The sequence below is a fragment of the Lepisosteus oculatus genome, chromosome 4, assembly GCF_040954835.1.
Source record: "Lepisosteus oculatus isolate fLepOcu1 chromosome 4, fLepOcu1.hap2, whole genome shotgun sequence".
Lineage (NCBI taxonomy): Eukaryota > Metazoa > Chordata > Actinopteri > Semionotiformes > Lepisosteidae > Lepisosteus > Lepisosteus oculatus.
Window position 1 is genome coordinate 63,098,561 of NC_090699.1, and position 17,386 is coordinate 63,115,946.

The window sequence follows — 17,386 nt, forward strand, 5'->3', positions numbered from 1 at the left end:
CTCCTCTCCTGACCCTACAGACTTGAGCTACTGACGTCTCTGCCCCTGGAGCCACTCGTAACTTTCAGGAAGTCTGGAATATGCCGTAACTAAGTGAATGCTACCCAAGGGCACAAGTTTGTGGGTCGCCGCAGATGCACCATACCTCCTTTCTTGCTGGGGCAGAAGTTGTGGTTATTGTCCATGTACCAGAACCTATGGGTTTTATTGTTGAAGCTGGCTCCTCTCTGCTCTCCCCCTAGTCCTGAAAGGATTCAGCGCAGTAACCTAACAGCCATAGGTTGCATTGGAAGGTACCTCTCCATTACTTACCATGTGTCTCTCCTCAAGCCCATTGCATGGAAGCCATGCTCCTTGTCACCCTCTCAGCAAGACCATGAGTTCCCCCTCTGGATGTTTTTCGGGAGCCAGTTCCCCAGTGGATCCTGGATTCTTGCCGGGGTCAGGGCAATGTGCAGTACCTGACCCACTGGAAGGGCCTTTAAATCTAAGAAAGATCCTGGGCGCCTGGCTGAGCGCTCAGACCCCCTTCTCGGTGCTGCCGTTCCCCAAGCAAGCCACGTCCAGCACCCTGAGGTCCCCCTTTGAAGGCGGACACTGTAATGCCTGAGCTTGGCAACATGGCCGGGGAGGTTGTCAATACATTTGGCTTATAATTAAAGATACAGGTTTGCCTCTTTATCACTGTGATGGAGTGTACCTTGCCTTGCACTTGTTGCTTGCCAGGTAGGATCTGGCTTCCTGCAACACTGCCGGTATTTCAATGCTTGGTCTCATCCTTTGGTCTATGACCCAGTTTTTCTCCCTCCCTTGCTTGTGCGGAAGAGATTTTCTCTCCCATGTTTTGTACGTGATTTCCTGCTTGTTCTCTCGGCCCCGGGTTCCCGGATCTCCCTCTGGCCTTGCTGAAATGTTCGGACCTCTTGCCTGCCTGACCATTCTGCTTGGATTTCTCTTTGTGCACCTTTGCCTGTCATTGCCGTGGTGTGGCCCAGGGATGGCTGTTTCACTGACTGGCTGCACAACTGCGTCCTGCCTTCTGTACGTCTCTGCTAGCCTGCCTTCCTGCAGGTCCGTCTGTCATGGCCTTCCCTGAGCTCAGCACCTGTTTTCTCCTGCACTAGTTCCCTCTTCCAACACGGACTGCTGCCCCTTCAGGTGCATTCAATGGTCCATTACAAAGTGATGTTGAAATAATTGGAATCGGTTTTTAGTTCTTGACTTATTCTTTAATAATGTGATTACTAATGTTTGAATCAGACTTAAGATAATTTGATAGTTTGCGTTGCACTTTTTATTGTGAATTAATAGAATTTACACTTTAAAATGAAATTTACACTTTAAATTGAAAATACTTTCTAGGAAAAAAAGAACTGCTTTACATATATTTTAGGGAACAGTAATTAGTAAATTAAGACATTTTATCCAACCAACTGTGACCTTCTGTTGGTCTAAATGGTTATTGGAAGGATGGCTGTCTAATCATTTCGTCATCAAAACAGATGTAAAGTACTGTATAAGGCTGTTATGTTTGATATTTATGAAATGATCATATTCACATACATCTTGCACAGCAGTTTCTGCTGAGATGTAAATGGTTTTAACAATTTGGTAAATCGTGCTCCTAATATTTTCTTAGGAGCCTTGTCCTTCAGTCTGGTAAGATTGTGCAGAAATTGGTGGTAACCTCAGAAAGGTTGCTGGGTACAAACTGTTAAACCATTCAGAACTGACATTTTCTCCCGGTTTAGCCGTATCGGTAATTAATGAGAAACATTAATAGCTGTAATTAGGAAATTCCGTCGTTTGAAAATTTAATGGAAGATTCAGAATTTAAAATGAAAAAGGCGGTCATTTGAAGCAATACTTAATTTATTTAATTTTTCTGAAAAAAAGTTCTTTGAGGCTTGGCAAATTGGCCACAGGGGCTATTTTCTCATGGCTTTTAATAACAGGCTTCCTATCCTTGTACATATTTGCAAAACTATGAAAATCTGTAATAAGCAGAACCAGCTGCTTGTTGGTAGAAGTGAACGGGATGTTTAGAAAGGAAAGCAGCTGGATTGAACATGAAGCTCGCACACCTCATTTTTCTGGTTTTCGTCTGCCATGCTTTGGGCTGAGCACTGCTGAATGAGTGACACAAGTCAGGGCTGTGGGCTGTGAGTATCTCTTAGTCTGTGGTTTTTTGTGACTGGCCAGAAAGAAAATTCATCCAGTTCTTTTTTTTCTCCTCTTCTTCTCTCATTTATTTTTTCTTTTGCTTAAGTGATGATTGATTGGTTTCCATTAGGCCAGCTATAACAGAGCACAGTCTGTGAACTTGCACATGAAATGGCACTAAAATGTTATTCTTAAAGTGTGATAAATCATAAGCTGAAGTTAATTTGCAGAGCTACTTTAAAACAGTATAGATTCATCTTTCGTGGCTGTTAAAATATAGATAAGGAGCATCATCTATAAATTGGGATTTTCTGAATCTTAGCTCAGGAACATTTTAATGCGATACCCCCCAAAACAAAAAGCTTTTTGACTGTTCCATAAGGATGTTAATGCAAATGTAATGGATTTTTATGTATATACAGTGCATGAAATCCATAGCCGAGGGGGTTAAAGTGGATATTCTTACAATCAGCCCACAGATTTAAGTAGGCTATAGAATGCCACTTTCTTGCACAGATACACCACAAGCATTACCAAGTATAAACACATGTCCACTGTGTTCTGAAGGCTACTGGCGATCCACTCACTGCCCCTCACTGGTGTTGAAGTATGAATGATCTGTAAATGTACTTTAGGCCACGTTCCAAAAATATACTTTCGTCCTTCAGGCCCAGTTGCAGCTCATTGTGCATCACTTACAGTAACGGACAGCAAAACAAGCCATATTTATTCCAGTTTACTAACAGTACACGGAGCAATATTTACTGGTAGGATGGGGGAAAAAAAGCCTGATGTGAGCTGTAGTCCAGAGGGCAGACAAACTGAGTGTTGAGGATCCAAGCTGCACAAACAAGTTAAAGAACCGTGTGTGACTGTATAATGCTTAATTGTTTTTTTAATATTTTCTGAAATGGAAAAAGGAAGCAGCATTTTCTCACTTCTGTTCCTCCCGTTCAGTAGGTAATGCTGTGAGTCAGATATCAGGCTGGGAAAGGTGCAGGAGAAACTGGAACACATGACAAGAAGGGTGATGAGCAGAGATCACGTGAGAGGAGGCAGGAGGAGAGAAGACGTGGAGAAGAGTCATGGATTTAGAGGTTTGTCATCACAAAAATTCTTACACAGATGTGATTGCGCGATATTCTCCCATTTTGGTCTAAAAATGATAAACCTTACATAGAGTATGTAGACTGATGTTTTGAATCATTACAATAGTGTATATTTATACAGGATTAATACTGATTTTTCAATTCATTATTTTAATAATTCAAAGAGCGGTTGATAAAGCTTTTAAACTATGCCTGTGGGTCAGCTAAAATCGCATCTTGACTTGTGTTTGAGATGAACACAGAGAAGCAATGCTGTTATCCATGCAGCTGCCTTTTGTTCTCGGTAATTTCCAGAATGCAAAGCTTAGTTTTAGGATTTAACGATACAGAAATGAACTATCAATTTTGTCTGAAAAAGGGGAAAAAGTGCTGACTTGGCTACAGATTTTAAAAAGAATGTATATTTATATACTGAATGCAGTATCATGAAACATGTTTAAATCTTTCCCAGTATGGGCAGTTTTCCTTTCAAATGTGGAAACAGTTTTAGTATCAATCCAAAAGCAGGCTAAAGAAAATTGTTCTATAGAAATCGATAATATAATTATATGATACTATTATTTCTATATACAAATATCAATAATGTCTTTTCTTGGACTGAATTGGGAGGAGGCTTTAAAAGGATCCTTATAGATAGGTGGTGATTGTCAGTCTATTCTGTGTGCCAAGCAGCATTAAGTTAAAGGTTTCCTTCTCTTCGGTTATTACATACATATCAAGTACATAGTAACAGTTGTAATTTATGCAATTAAGGACAACTTTATTGCTTCCTTCACTCAAATTAGGAATCTAAACTACTAGCCTAAATGCAACCACGACTTGCTTCCAGAACATTTGGAACTGATCTGCAAGGAAGGCCTATTAAGCTAACAGCTGAATGTATGTTTTGTAGCTGAACACTAGTAGGATTACATACACTGCAATGTCTTATACGTGTCTTTATATTGTCCATGGTGTGTTTAGCTGAGTTCTTGTCAGATATTTAAAGCAGGACCGCATAGGTTAAGCAACACATGAGTGACAAATGATGTATTTTCTATCTAAACACAGTTGGCTAGCCACATGTGAAGAGATTGTTTTTCAGTGCATTGTTAAAATCCTGTATGTCTTGGTTTGCTTGTGTCCATTAGAGTTCTAGGTCTATACATAATGCAAACATGATGTATGATAAAAACAGAATAATCCAGTGCTGGGTGATGCACATGATGGCATTTTGTGCCAGAGTAGCTCACTGTGTTCAGTTTAATGCTTTTATTCATACTTGTAATAATATTTCTGAGACAGTAATGTCTTGTCAGGTAGCTATGCCTTATGAAACAGCACCCTCTGTGGGCACAACATATATTTTTAGCATGAATACATACCTTTATGTCATCCATCCCTATAATTTCAGGCTTCACAGATTAGAAAAATGCTGTTTTTGTTGTTTATTAGAGCCTTGAATCCTTCAAATATCCCCATCTTGAATTTTTTGTAAAGGGTCTGTTGTGTTGATAGAATATCCTTGAATCCTAGGATTCCATAGTATTTGATTTAGATTCACATTGTGAAATGTAATGTGCTTGCATGTCTAATTTATGGTTTACAACGGAGGGGGGGAAATGGTTTTAAGAAATGCACTCGAATGTCTGACCCAAAGTAATTCTGCTCATCCACTTTTTTTTTAATACTTTAAAGCTCTTAGTAACCACAAGTGGTTTATAAAGATCTTTGTGTCAGACACTAAGGCATAATAATTCTACTGTGAATCAGTGCTTGCCTGCCATGATGCATCAGCTTGTGGAGAAACTCTGATAAACTTGTCCAGTTAAGTAAAGGAATGAAAAGGGGCACTGGAGTGCCAGCAGAGGAGGAGAAACATATGAGAGCAATCCAACTGCATGACAAAGTGCAGACATAACAGTCTGCTCAGGCACTTGTTACAAGCACATAAACACTTGCCTTGCTGAGATACGAGAGCAGGGCAACAGCAGCTGAAAGCCAGCTAATTCATCGGGCTTGTGCAGATCTGTCATTTATCAACCACTAATTAACTGTTAATTTGCCAGCCTTTGGGTTAAAGCATACAGCCAATTTATCACTCACAACAAACATGCTGTCAAATTCTCCTGAGGGCGTGTTGTCAATGAGCTTACCTTGGAGCAGTTTAAATATCTTGAGTTTGCGCTGATAACTTACCTGGTGCTTATTTGTATTGTTTAATTTGTGTAGGTCCAAGGAAACCTGAGTTCCTGTCCCTAGGTTACTGAAGCAGGTTGATTTTTGGATTTGTTTCCAGCTTGAGCGGTATTAATTGAAGAACAGCTTCCGAAAATCTGATTTAAATTGCAACACTGCTATTTCTCATCTCAAAGAGAATAAATGGGATTTTCTTGTATCATGATTGTAATGTAACTTAGTTATACTCTATGTATATGACACGGTTTGGGGTTGAAAACCTTCGGCACACATCTAACAAAGTCAAACAAGTTTTCACACATTTCTCTAGTACTCATTTGATGTTATCAGATTTTACAACCTTAGAAATAGAGTTGGGTAGCCAGTTGTGGAAGAATAATTCTGCGTTACATGCTTGTGTAATATCCTATAATTACTGCTCGTCTGATGTGCTAATTAAAACAAGTGATCTCCTTTAGAACAGTGGATACTTTACTTAAGAGGGGGTCCAAGCCATTGTACTGTATCTGCTAGATGCCCTTCTGTGAAAGTGAGGGGCTGGGGATGAGCTGTAGACAGAGAACAACAGTTTTCATGGCCAGACAGGTTTCCCTTATGTGCTGATAACAGTAGCTGTCACTTGAAAGGGAGGAGTTCATGTAAAATGGGATTGCTGACAGCTGAAAGCCTGTGATTTTGACACAAAACAACTATCTCTGTGTTTAAATGCTCAGTATCTGCTAACAGATTTATCACATTGCTCTTTGTTCAGATCAACTCATCTGGGTTTAAATGGCTGGAAATTTAACAAGAGACGTTAATGGGAGGAAAAAAAGAAAAATATACAATATACATTGTTTTCATAACACAATATCTGCCACCTTTACACATAGAGAAAAATATGCAGCATGAAGTCACTGGAATCAGTGCCCAGACAGGCAATGGTTTTCTAAGGAATAAAAGAATTAGCGGGTCAGAGCTGTTAAGTGGTTCACACTGGGTTTAACGTAATCTCTTTCATAATGGAAATATTGAAAAATGAAGTGATACTGTTCAAATAAGAAGGTGACTAAGAAATCAGGAGGTTTTTAACATTCCAAAAGAACAAAAAAATACTTTATCAAAAATTACACTTTGGGTGAACTGGCGAAAACCTGACTTGTTACCTATTGCTACCATGGGCCATACGATGTCAATTAAAAGTATTTTATCAAAAGAGAAAGAATTTTAGTATTGCTTATATATTTCATTTACATACTCAATAATGCTTTAAAATCATTAGACATCCAAAGCATTAGATGATTCAAGGCACACTTTAATCTTGATAAATGTACTAAAAGAAAGTTAATAGTGGAAATTACAGAAACAGAAAATGAGTGGGAGGCCAATTTCCTCTTAACAGATCTATAATCTTGAGTAATGCTAGTGTCAGTACTTCTTTATGAAATATAAGTGCTTTATTTTTTAAAACTCACGACTCAAGAATAAACTCTGATGTCCTGGAAATGAATATTATCTGATGTCTATGACACATGGCAAAGTCTGAGGCATTGTTCTCTTTTCATTATGATCTTAAACATTCACCCCAGGCTACAGGCAGTCTTTTATAGAAACAGAAAACATTGTCTTGACAAGTATATAGAATGAATCAAGGTAGTGATACTGCACAAAATCACAAATTATATACTAATTTTTTCCATGTCATCTGCCAGAAATAAAAGGAACCCTCTGACCATTTTGCTTTTTTTTTTGGCACTCTTCTGTTTTGTACCATTGCACAAAACCTGAACGCAGCTAATCCCCACAAAATCGTCATCAATTTCACAATAAATCAGAAACAAATGTAAATAACACTTTTGCAATTATGGCTGTTTAAATTCCAAATTTCTCAGGCTAATCACTTTAAGAAACAAACAAGAGATTGAATTTATATCGCCTCCAGTTGTTGCTAGAAAAGGTATGTCCAAAGATTGCTAAATGAAGTCAGGTCCCACTGCAATTATGATCACTCAAGCATACATTCAATGTATCATGCCAAATTAGGTAGTTCTGGAGCAATTTGACTTCCTTGAGCAAATCTCAGGGGGACTTTTGAGAAAGTACAGACTGTTTACAAACATTCTCAGATTTCACGTGTAACTCTGTGGAGCAGAATGCCACCAGCACACAACTGCACACCTGTCAAATCAGTTCCTTAGTTTAAGCTTTTTATTCCACATTCATCAGTTAAAACTGTGATTTACTGCAATGGGGAAAATGAAGCAAAGTGTTTTTATATCGTTGTCATGCAGAAGTAGATACTGCGATATTGTAGTCTGTCAAACGTTTCCACGTATTATACCATTGAAAAAATAAATAGCAAACGAACAGGAAACGATGATGTAAGGTGTCTGATATAAATGGGAAGCTTTGACACAATAAAAAGTAAATATCCTGATATGCTAAATTAATATTTTACTTGGAAAGATAAAATTCCATCTTAAATGGTATTAATGTAGACGTGTTACAGATACTAGAAGCACTTAAGGTAAACATTTTTTCCGGGGTTTGATGGTATTCTACTAATTGTACTAAAAAAAAAAGCTAGAGATGATTTTGACAGGCCATCAGCAGAACTCCTCCACCAGTCTGGGGTAAAAATCTGGGGTAATGCATTCGCAGTCAATAGGTATCACCCATCCATCAAAAAGGTGACAAAACCAAAGTCAAAACAAAATGAGACTTACTTTGGTTACATGTAAGGTGTAGGTGGAAAAGAGAATTAGAACTAAACTAGAGGCTCATCTGTATGGAAATAGACTGCCAGGGAATGGGCTGCATGAATTTAGAATTCTTTGAACAAACAGCAGTGATGATTTTTTAAGTACTTGCTTTAAAGGTGTTATATAAAAATTGTTTATTGTTATTAATACAATCAGAGCACAGGATAAGGTATAGGGTACAAGATTTCTCAAGGCGTTAAAGAAAATGCATGTCTTTGGATAGAGAACTGGTTAAAGGATTTTAAAAAGGCTAGTGGTGCCTCAGGGCTCTGTATTAGGACCACTGCTCTTTCTAATTTATATCTAGGTTCTTCATCTAGCTTCTGGCATAATCAGTAAATAATACCAAAACAGTGGGATAAACAAACATTGTGAAGCTACAGCACCATATGAGGATATGTAGTTAAAAGTGTATATTTTTTAAGTGTGCAGTGTTAAAATTGTGCAGCGCACTAGTAAGATCTCATTAACTTTGTACTGTTTGTAATTTTGGTCACCAAAACAAAATACTGTTGCTCATAGCTGTGTCTGGAGGACATTTACAAGTTACGTTTCTGGACTTAAATGTCCTACTCTAACTAAAAAATAGTAAATATTTTTAGTCTCAAACAAAGATGAGTGTTAGTGGACTTGGTTCTAATATTCATTATCCTCAAAGGCTATTGTCCCATGTAATTTAATTTGTTCTTACAGTATGTACTAGGCTGTACATCAGGCAGATTATTCTCTATTTGGACCCCACTGATCATACTTCATGTATTTTTGTCAACATTGTCTTCTTTTTTAATGTACTGTATTAATTTGAGCTGAACATGGTGGAGGGGGTGTGCACTGCATTAAATCATTTAGGGTATTTGCATGTCAGATGTAGTAAATGGGTTTCTTTGAACACAAAATAGTTATTTCCAGGTTTTTATACATTGAAAAAAGGCATTAAGATTTTAAGTAGTTGCTCAAATATGGACCCTCCTAGAATTTGCCTGACAACACGCTCTCATTTTCTAGATGAACAGGGTTGCTGATATAAGGTAATTATAAATACACGGTTAGCTGCTCAAATATCTTAGTGATCCACACTGAAATGGAACCATTAACATATTCCCCAGATTCTCTGTAGGTATAGTTTCCACACCTTTATAATAAGAAGAATAAGTTAACTGTATTTGCACAAAGCACATTCGTATCCTAATAATCTTAATTATGCTATTGTATCTTATTTGGTGACACACATACCCTCTCCAGTCGTATCATTTTTGTAGTTAAAAGAGGTGTGTTGCCTTCAGATCACCTCTATATCCATGTCCATAGACATTTGTGTTATATTATAAAAGAGAAGACATTTATGAGTTTTGCCATTGCATTTTCAAACTGTAAAAGGAGTAGCTTAAGATCATGCTTTCCCACTGATGAGTTTCCAATAATGATTTTAAAAGTTAGTTATTTTATGACAACAGTATTGTATCGAATATATATTTTGGGATTCACATTTCATATATTTGGGTTTTGATATTTCATACCAATGAATCTAGAGCCCCAGAAAAGTGAGAAAGTGATATGGTTTCTGCATTGTTAAGTGTCTAATCCCCCAAAGTCCCCTGCTTCCCTTGAAAATCATTTTAAAGCCTTGGTAATCTTTTTTCAACGGTGATACAATATTTATATTTTGTAGGATTAAACTAAAACACTTTGGTCCTGTGAAGTACAGCATTGCATATTGCTAAAGCAGCTGTTTGTCTATGGGCTGGTGTTGGTCAGCATAATGCGTTCTGATCGTCCCAGCAGAGTATTTCCTTACACTACCCAAGGCTCCGAGCATTTGATCAGACCCAGGACTACGTGTGTTCATTCATCCGTTGCCCTGCACACGTGTGTCAGTGTGTGTGGGTCCATGTGTGTGAGTTTAGCCTACGCTAAAAGGAGTCCTCAGGACGGCGAGACCTAGACCAATGTCTGTTACTGCAATCTTTTCAAGATGCCTGCAATCAAGAACGCCTGGCCATTCTTCCCGTTTGCTCTCGTGCCCTAGTTCAGGTTTGAAAGAATGGGCTGCGTTTCTTCACAGAGTGCTTGGCTAACACTTCCTCCACTTCCAAACCATGAAGTGGGATTGGAAATTCTTGAGTGAAGAGTGAAAAAATGAGCTAACGGCATCTAAAAATGTATATCGGCGCTGGTACATTTATTCCAAATGTCTAAGATATCCCTTACAAAAATAACCTACAATTCACCTATAGGTTATTTTCATAAAGGCAATAGATTTTTTTTATTGCTTCAAGCTGCAGATAGTGTGGGGGTTTTAGGTTGTTATTGATGGCGGCGTTTTATAGATTAACATGTCTTTGTAAGTTTTATACTTTCTGCAGACTTAATAAAACCATTTATTTTTATGCCGGTGGTTTCTAATATTTCTCAAGTTCGTGCTGTAATACACGGTCTTTTGCAAAGTAAAAATCAGGAGTGAAAGATCATTAAAATTATTGCATAAATGTGTTCTGAGTTTGAATCAGGCTAAGAAATATGAATACAATTCTTTGATATATATTATAATAACAGTTGGAACTGACTTGCAGACTGGAATAGAAAAGTTTTCCTGTTTTTTAATGAAATCTGCTAAAGACAGTAAGATATTCAGTTCTCATGATGTGCTAGGAAACAAATAATTTATAACCCCCCGTTACAAGCAGGTCTGTGTAATCACAGGACAGAGAACAAACTGTAATGTTTATGCCAAATGTTGGAAAAACACCATTCAATCAAGCACTTTAATTTTAATTATTCTGGTTTCCTTTTAAGTCTGGTGCCCAGGCTTTGAAATTGAAGAAACAAAAAATAAACACTGCTCCTGGTAAAGAAAACATCAGGGCTTTTTCTGTTTGAGGAATGCATTTGGTCTGCATTGTAGTGCAAAGCAGATGAAGCAGTCTTAAAGGTGTCGAGCTGAAAAACGAATGTACATGAAACATTAATATACCTATGCAAATCAAAACAGCGCAGGCTGATGTCTGTTCTCGCCAAAAAGTGTTCCTTTCATATTATCACAGCTGTAAGCGTGCCAGGAGAGTAAATGTGTCTGCAATTCACCTGAATTAGAATTGCTTAACTGCGTCACCTCCCAGTTCCTACTATAATGGCCTGTTTATTTTTACATTTTTGCCTCTAGCAAATCATTCCTTATCTGTCATCCAGCTATTGTCCCTTTGGGTCACTGTTAAAGAAATTAACCACATGTTCCTGCAATTGCAAAGTTCTCCAGCAAACTTAAAAAAACAGCAAGTCTTTGTAATAATGCAGTATAAACCTGCCATTCTTTATTACTTTTTGTTATGTGTATTTATGTTCTATTAATTATTTCTTAACACCTATTAACCTCTCTGTTATTTTGAATGAAAGATGGCTTTGTAATTAGAGTATTATTTGTACATGTGAACAACAGTGGCTAAGTGGCTAACATACTAATATGGCCTTTCATCACTGAGAGATAAAATATTTAAGCATTCCACTCTGTAAAGCTGGTGTGTTTTTGGCATGGAATTAACCTCCATTTGTTCTAATATATGAATACAGTTTTAGATGGTTGGTATCTGAAATGCCTATTAATCTGTTCTATTCACTATATTAAGATTTAGTAATGTCATAAAGAGGACCCTCATCTTCATTTGCCTTTGAGGTTAGACTTATGTTTTCTAGCACTAATTGTAACATTTTCAAATGTTAACAAGTCAAGATGTTATCTTGAAAATATAGAAAGCATTCTGCCCAAGAAACAAATTGTAGATGTTTGGAGAAGAATAATGAAGTAGAGCGATTTTGCATTATTTAAGATAATGTTCTGTATTCAGCTTTTGTGTTATATTATTTAACTTTCTGTATTATAGGAGCACAAAAAAAGAGATGCACGCAGAATCAAGAACTTACATAATGGTTAGCTTCAGATCTAAATTGTCAAAGTCTCTTTGTCTTTTCTGTCAGTAAAATAGAATTGCCTTTTGTTTTCTAAACTGCCTTGATAGTCTTGGTAGTCTTCAGAGATGGCTAAAAAACAGACATTCTGCCATTTAAAATCAGCATGTTACACTGAAATTGGCCTCTGCTAGAATTGTATCTGCTACCACTTACCCAGAAATGCAACAAATTTTGTTATAATTAGTTTAATTTTCCATGCTTGTAAATACTTGAGCTACAATCCAGGATCCTGACAGTTAATTTATTTTATTTGATTGCTGCAGACTATTTATAGAAAGAAGTGGCAATGAATGCCACAAATATGAAAAATGTGTGCCATTCATATTCAGCACTAAGACAAAAGAGCTGAGATTAGAATTCGTCTGTTTATTTACAAAGCTTGTGAAGAATGAACATAGAACTGTGCTGTTTTAAAAGTGGTGCCAGTCTGTATGTACTTCTTGGGCATAGTCTTGTCAACTGGCATCAGGAAAGAGCTAATTACTTTTAATTACCTTAAATGTATTTAGACCTTTACTTTTATTGAAAAGCACTCTTAAATTGCAGTTATAGTATTATATACTATTCTTTTGCCCACAAAATAATTTTCTTCTTTTTAAATAGAACATTTATATATTTCATATCTTTAATTTCTTTGATTTAAAATCTGCTTGGTCGGTGTTCGGTTTTGATGTTTAGTAGTTTAATATCATATGCCTCACAAGCAAAAGTGTTTTTTATTTTATGGAAAACTGAGAAAAGAGAAATTTGAAGGTTTGCATGAAGTCTTTTGTTTTATATTATACTGTAGCAACCTGTGCTGGAAAGACACATACCTGCAAACGTGTTAATTAATTGAGACTGCTGAGACATAGGTTTTAGAAAGGAATAGGCTGTAACAAACCGAAGCAATTCCAAAACCTATTATGATGATGTGCTATCTGAAGGGGATTTTTTAGAGCCAAACTTAAGCCCTTGATAAATTAGTAAAGTAAAAAAAAAAATCAGTCCTGAGTGCAGCTATGGAAGAGACCACTCAGCAAAACTAGGCAGCCAGCAGCTCGGTGGAAACCCAACACTGCAGACTGGAGCAATAGAGTTATGTGACCAAGAAGGATTGGCTTTGTGCTTGCTGTCAAAATTTTAAATCATTCTGGGTTCATTTCTGCTCAAAGATGGATCTGTTTATTTTACTGGAGCCGGCAGGTGGTACCAGGAGGGAGCACACAGCTCCGGGACATGTGCTGTTTGTTCTGCCAGTATCGGCCCAAGTTGACCACACAGACAGTAATTACACACCATCCCTCACCTCTGCCCGATAACATCTGTATAATTAAATACAATGGGTGACAATGCACCCATCATCTGTTTTCTGGCTTCTCTTTTTTCAAGTGCTGGCATCACTGGTCATGCTCCATTTAATTTTAACAATCGCCAAGGGATGTTTTCTTGATTAAAGGCATGATAACATGACTTGGATAAATGCACCATTAAGAGCCAGTTGGTCACAGGTTGTTAAATCCTCTTTGTAACAAGTGTTGAAAAGATTCTATTTTTTTAAGCAAATGGCAGCATTTTTTGTTTCCTTTTCTGCTGCGTATCTGTGAAGAACTTCATGCAGGTACATAAGCCTTCTCCTACACTTTTTTCTTTAGCAGTTTTTTTTTTTAAAAAGGGTGGAAGATGATGGACTTGTGTGTAGCACAATGATTAGATCTTGAGTCTGATTTTCATATTCAAAGTAAAGGCACCGTAAATGTAAAATAAACCATATTAATCAAGGCTGATCAGAGGCTTTAGAAACATTTATCAGAACGGATTCTCAATAACCAACGAGCAGGGGATTTTTAATTCATTAGCATTACCCTTTGTGATGTGACAAGCCATGGGGTGCCTCATGTCTTCACCAGGTCACATTCATGCAGGCGTGTTCCTGCATGCTGTGTGAGTGCGGCTGTGAAGACTGACAGATTTAGCAAACACACTGCACAGCAATTATCCACAAAAGAGTAGGAGGTGAAACCGATACTTTGTAATCAGAGCTGCGGTCAGCTGCAGTTACCCGTACTAATTAATATTATATTTACCAACGGCTGGCCATTTTAATTGAAATTAATTACCTGTCAGAGTAATATACTTGACAATAACCATGCTTGCAGGATTCAACATTGGCTCAAGAGCTGGTCAAGTTCTCCGAACTGCCAGCGTCTTCGGTACGCCGAATGGCTCGTGTCAGCAGAGGGCACTGTGAGCAGCAGGACTGTGAGTATGAAGGGGCAATCAGAGCTGAAAGACAACAGATGTCCCAACAAGTTTCACAGTTGATCTTGAAGCAGTCCGCTGGATTGACTTTCTCAGTACCTTCCAGGACCTGAATACTTTTCTCAAGTTCCCTTTAGATTCTAAATCGTAAGTGATTCGTAAGAATTAAACTTATTTGAACTGGAACAGAACAGCAATATCGTTTTTGTAAAGTGTTTACCAGAATTCTGTACAATATTCTAAACAGGGTCTGGCATAGGAACTGTATAACAGATTAATAGGGTATATTTCAAGATATATTCCAGCATTTTGCTGGTTTTTTAGCATTTACCTGTTTTGTCTGAATGAAGGCAATGATTAGTCCTCATAAACACCTGAATTTCTTGCATTTACGGTGCACATTCTTGCTATATAGTACTTCTCTGCCCAGTTCTAAATAGAATTGTGAAATTAGTCCTCTATTCTTATTTCCAGCTAGGCTCTAGCCATGAAGCAAAGTAACGCTGGTCACTTCCTGGATCAGTACGCTAAAAGCCACCAGATCCAATGGCCTCGTCTCATTTTTAACTTTCTTCTTTCCTAAGAATTTTTGTAAAAAAAAAAAAAGTTTGTCCTTCATCGGGACCATGAACAAGTGATCAATGGAAGGTTTTTTTTTTTTTTAAATTCCCCAGGAAAAACAAATCTGCACCAAGTCACACACACTGAAAAGTAATTCCGAAGTAATTCAGGAAATACGCTTTGCATGTAGGTCTGATGAAATGCAATTAAGGGCATGGAATTTGGCTCACTCTTACTTGAAGAGTTAAGTTATAAAAGAATTAATGTGCATATTAAGAGGCCCCACTATACGTGGCACAAGAAACTTGAAGCTCCTGATTTTCCTTATGTGGGAGCCAAAGTAGAAAAATGAAGCACAGAAGAGAGAAATGGGAGATGAAGAGTCAATAGAGATTTATCCCACAGATTCAATTTATAAAGTATATTCCCGAAACATTTTGAATGTGTTTTATATTCTTTTAAATTTTAAATACACTTAAACTGTCTTTGACATTATAATGCTGTACAGTTTGTATTAATTTAATTAAGCATGCAACAGACACTGCAGTATGTCCAACTGATATCTAAAATATATGTATATATTTTCTTTCAAAATGCATTTTAGGACTTTTTCAATTATATATTAATGGTTAACCTTAAAGCAATCTATAATGCACTGTCAGTATGAGTGTATGTTCAGTGGTGGTCTGTCCACTTTCCTGTGTGCGTTCATGCATCATGCAAGGTGTAAATAATAATAAATAATTAATATTGTGTAAATGATTGTGTTTAGTAAAGTAGTAGAAACTTTATAGTCGAATTGCTTAATGTCTGTTTTCCCTGGGTAGTGGATACTCCTTCGGTTCAGGGAGCTGAGTAATGATGACAGGAGCCAAAGGCAGTTTCCTCTTTTTTTTCCATGCTTTGTTTAAAGAAAAAGGTCCCCAATTAATTATGCTTACAGAGGTCAAATGTCAAATGGTTGGGATCCACAAGTGGGCACCTTGCGCTTGGTGCACAGTCCTGGGTGGAGTTGTTGACATTTGTGATTTTTCCCACACGCTAACTGTTGGTACTAGATAAAATCAGGGCAGGCTATAGGGGCATAGTGTTTGCAAAAAGTTAGTCCCGAGAGGCCTTCAGTTGCAGAAAGCCTAGCAAGGTGCTGCAGATAGCCACACATGGAAGCCAGCAGGCTGAATCCTTCATCTATACTTTCTAGTTCTGAGCTTTACTAAAGACGGTGTGTGCAGTAAATTTAGTGACTGATCCTCCTCCACTGAAAATGTACACTCAATCTCTGATATCAAACATTAGCTCCCATAAGTAAGTGTTCAGTCTGTTATCTGATACTTTAACTTTTAGCTTTGCAAAAATCAGTCTTTATAAACAGAAAATGTAGTGCTGGTTGCTCTTTTACAGCGCATTAAGAATGTAAATCAGCTCATTAATTCCAGAAATAAGTGTACCCAGACTGTTTGTTTAACGTTAAGATCAAAAGCCTGCTTCCCAACAGGGGTATTTTTTCCATGTGAAAGGTTTCACTGTGGATCGTTTCTGTACTCAGTGTATTATTTCTTTACACTTTATTGGGGGTTTAGCGCTTAGAGGTTCAGTAGAATTTAATTTTCACAGTTCTGCATCAATGCATCTTGGCTCCGAACTTCAGAAAATCCCTTTTAATGGCAAAAACTGTCTTAACATGTTAAAATGTTCTCCTTTGCAACACTGTTTTCTTCTAAAATGTAATCCTTACATCTCTATCCTGTAAGAAGTAAGAACGTGATGTAGAAGGGTTTAGGAAAGCATTAAATCTAGCAAGCATGTGACCACATAATTTCTGTCAGGAAAGCATGTGTTTCCTATACACTGTCATTACACTCTCAGCAGGCCACATAAAAAGCCCCACCATCTTTTAAAGATCATTGCACACTTCAGTGTTTGGGCTGATTGGCTATTATCTAAATGAATACATGTTCTATATCAGGACTTTTGACTACATAACTACCCTGTTAATATTCAGAGGAAGTGCTCTGGGTCAAGGAGCTTTCAGCCAGTTGACCCCTGGGTCGTATGAAATTGAACTGAGAGGTGGCATATGGCAATGAATAAGCTCTAATGATTTAGATGGTATCTATTACACACCCAGGAGAAAGGTAATCTTTCAGGGTAATCTTAAAACAGAGAAAAAGCAGAATACCACCTCTCAAAATAAATATACCTGTTTCTGTGCAGAGAAAATGAGCACATTACTTAAAAAACAAGAACCTGCCTATGTTCTTTTTTAAAAAGCCAAATTGTAGTTTAAAAAAACAGATGGCTTTATGACAATATTAACGTTTTTGTTTATAATTGTTAGAAATTAGACTTTTTTTTTTAGCAGACTTCACTTTTTTTAGTGCCATCTTGTTTTTATCTCCACTTACATCTAGCAGGGATTTGAGCCGTCAC

General features: G+C 37.3%; 1 long non-coding RNA gene across 1 annotated transcript in view; it reads left to right on the forward strand.

The window, feature by feature from the left end:
* The window catches only part of LOC138238445 (uncharacterized), a 53,743-nt gene that overhangs the window by 12,653 nt on the left and 23,704 nt on the right, over positions 1 to 17,386 (forward strand). Inside the window, exon 2 of the long non-coding RNA XR_011189493.1 lies at positions 3,121 to 3,260. This is a non-coding gene — a long non-coding RNA (uncharacterized lncRNA). The remainder of the gene's footprint in view (positions 1 to 3,120; positions 3,261 to 17,386) is intronic.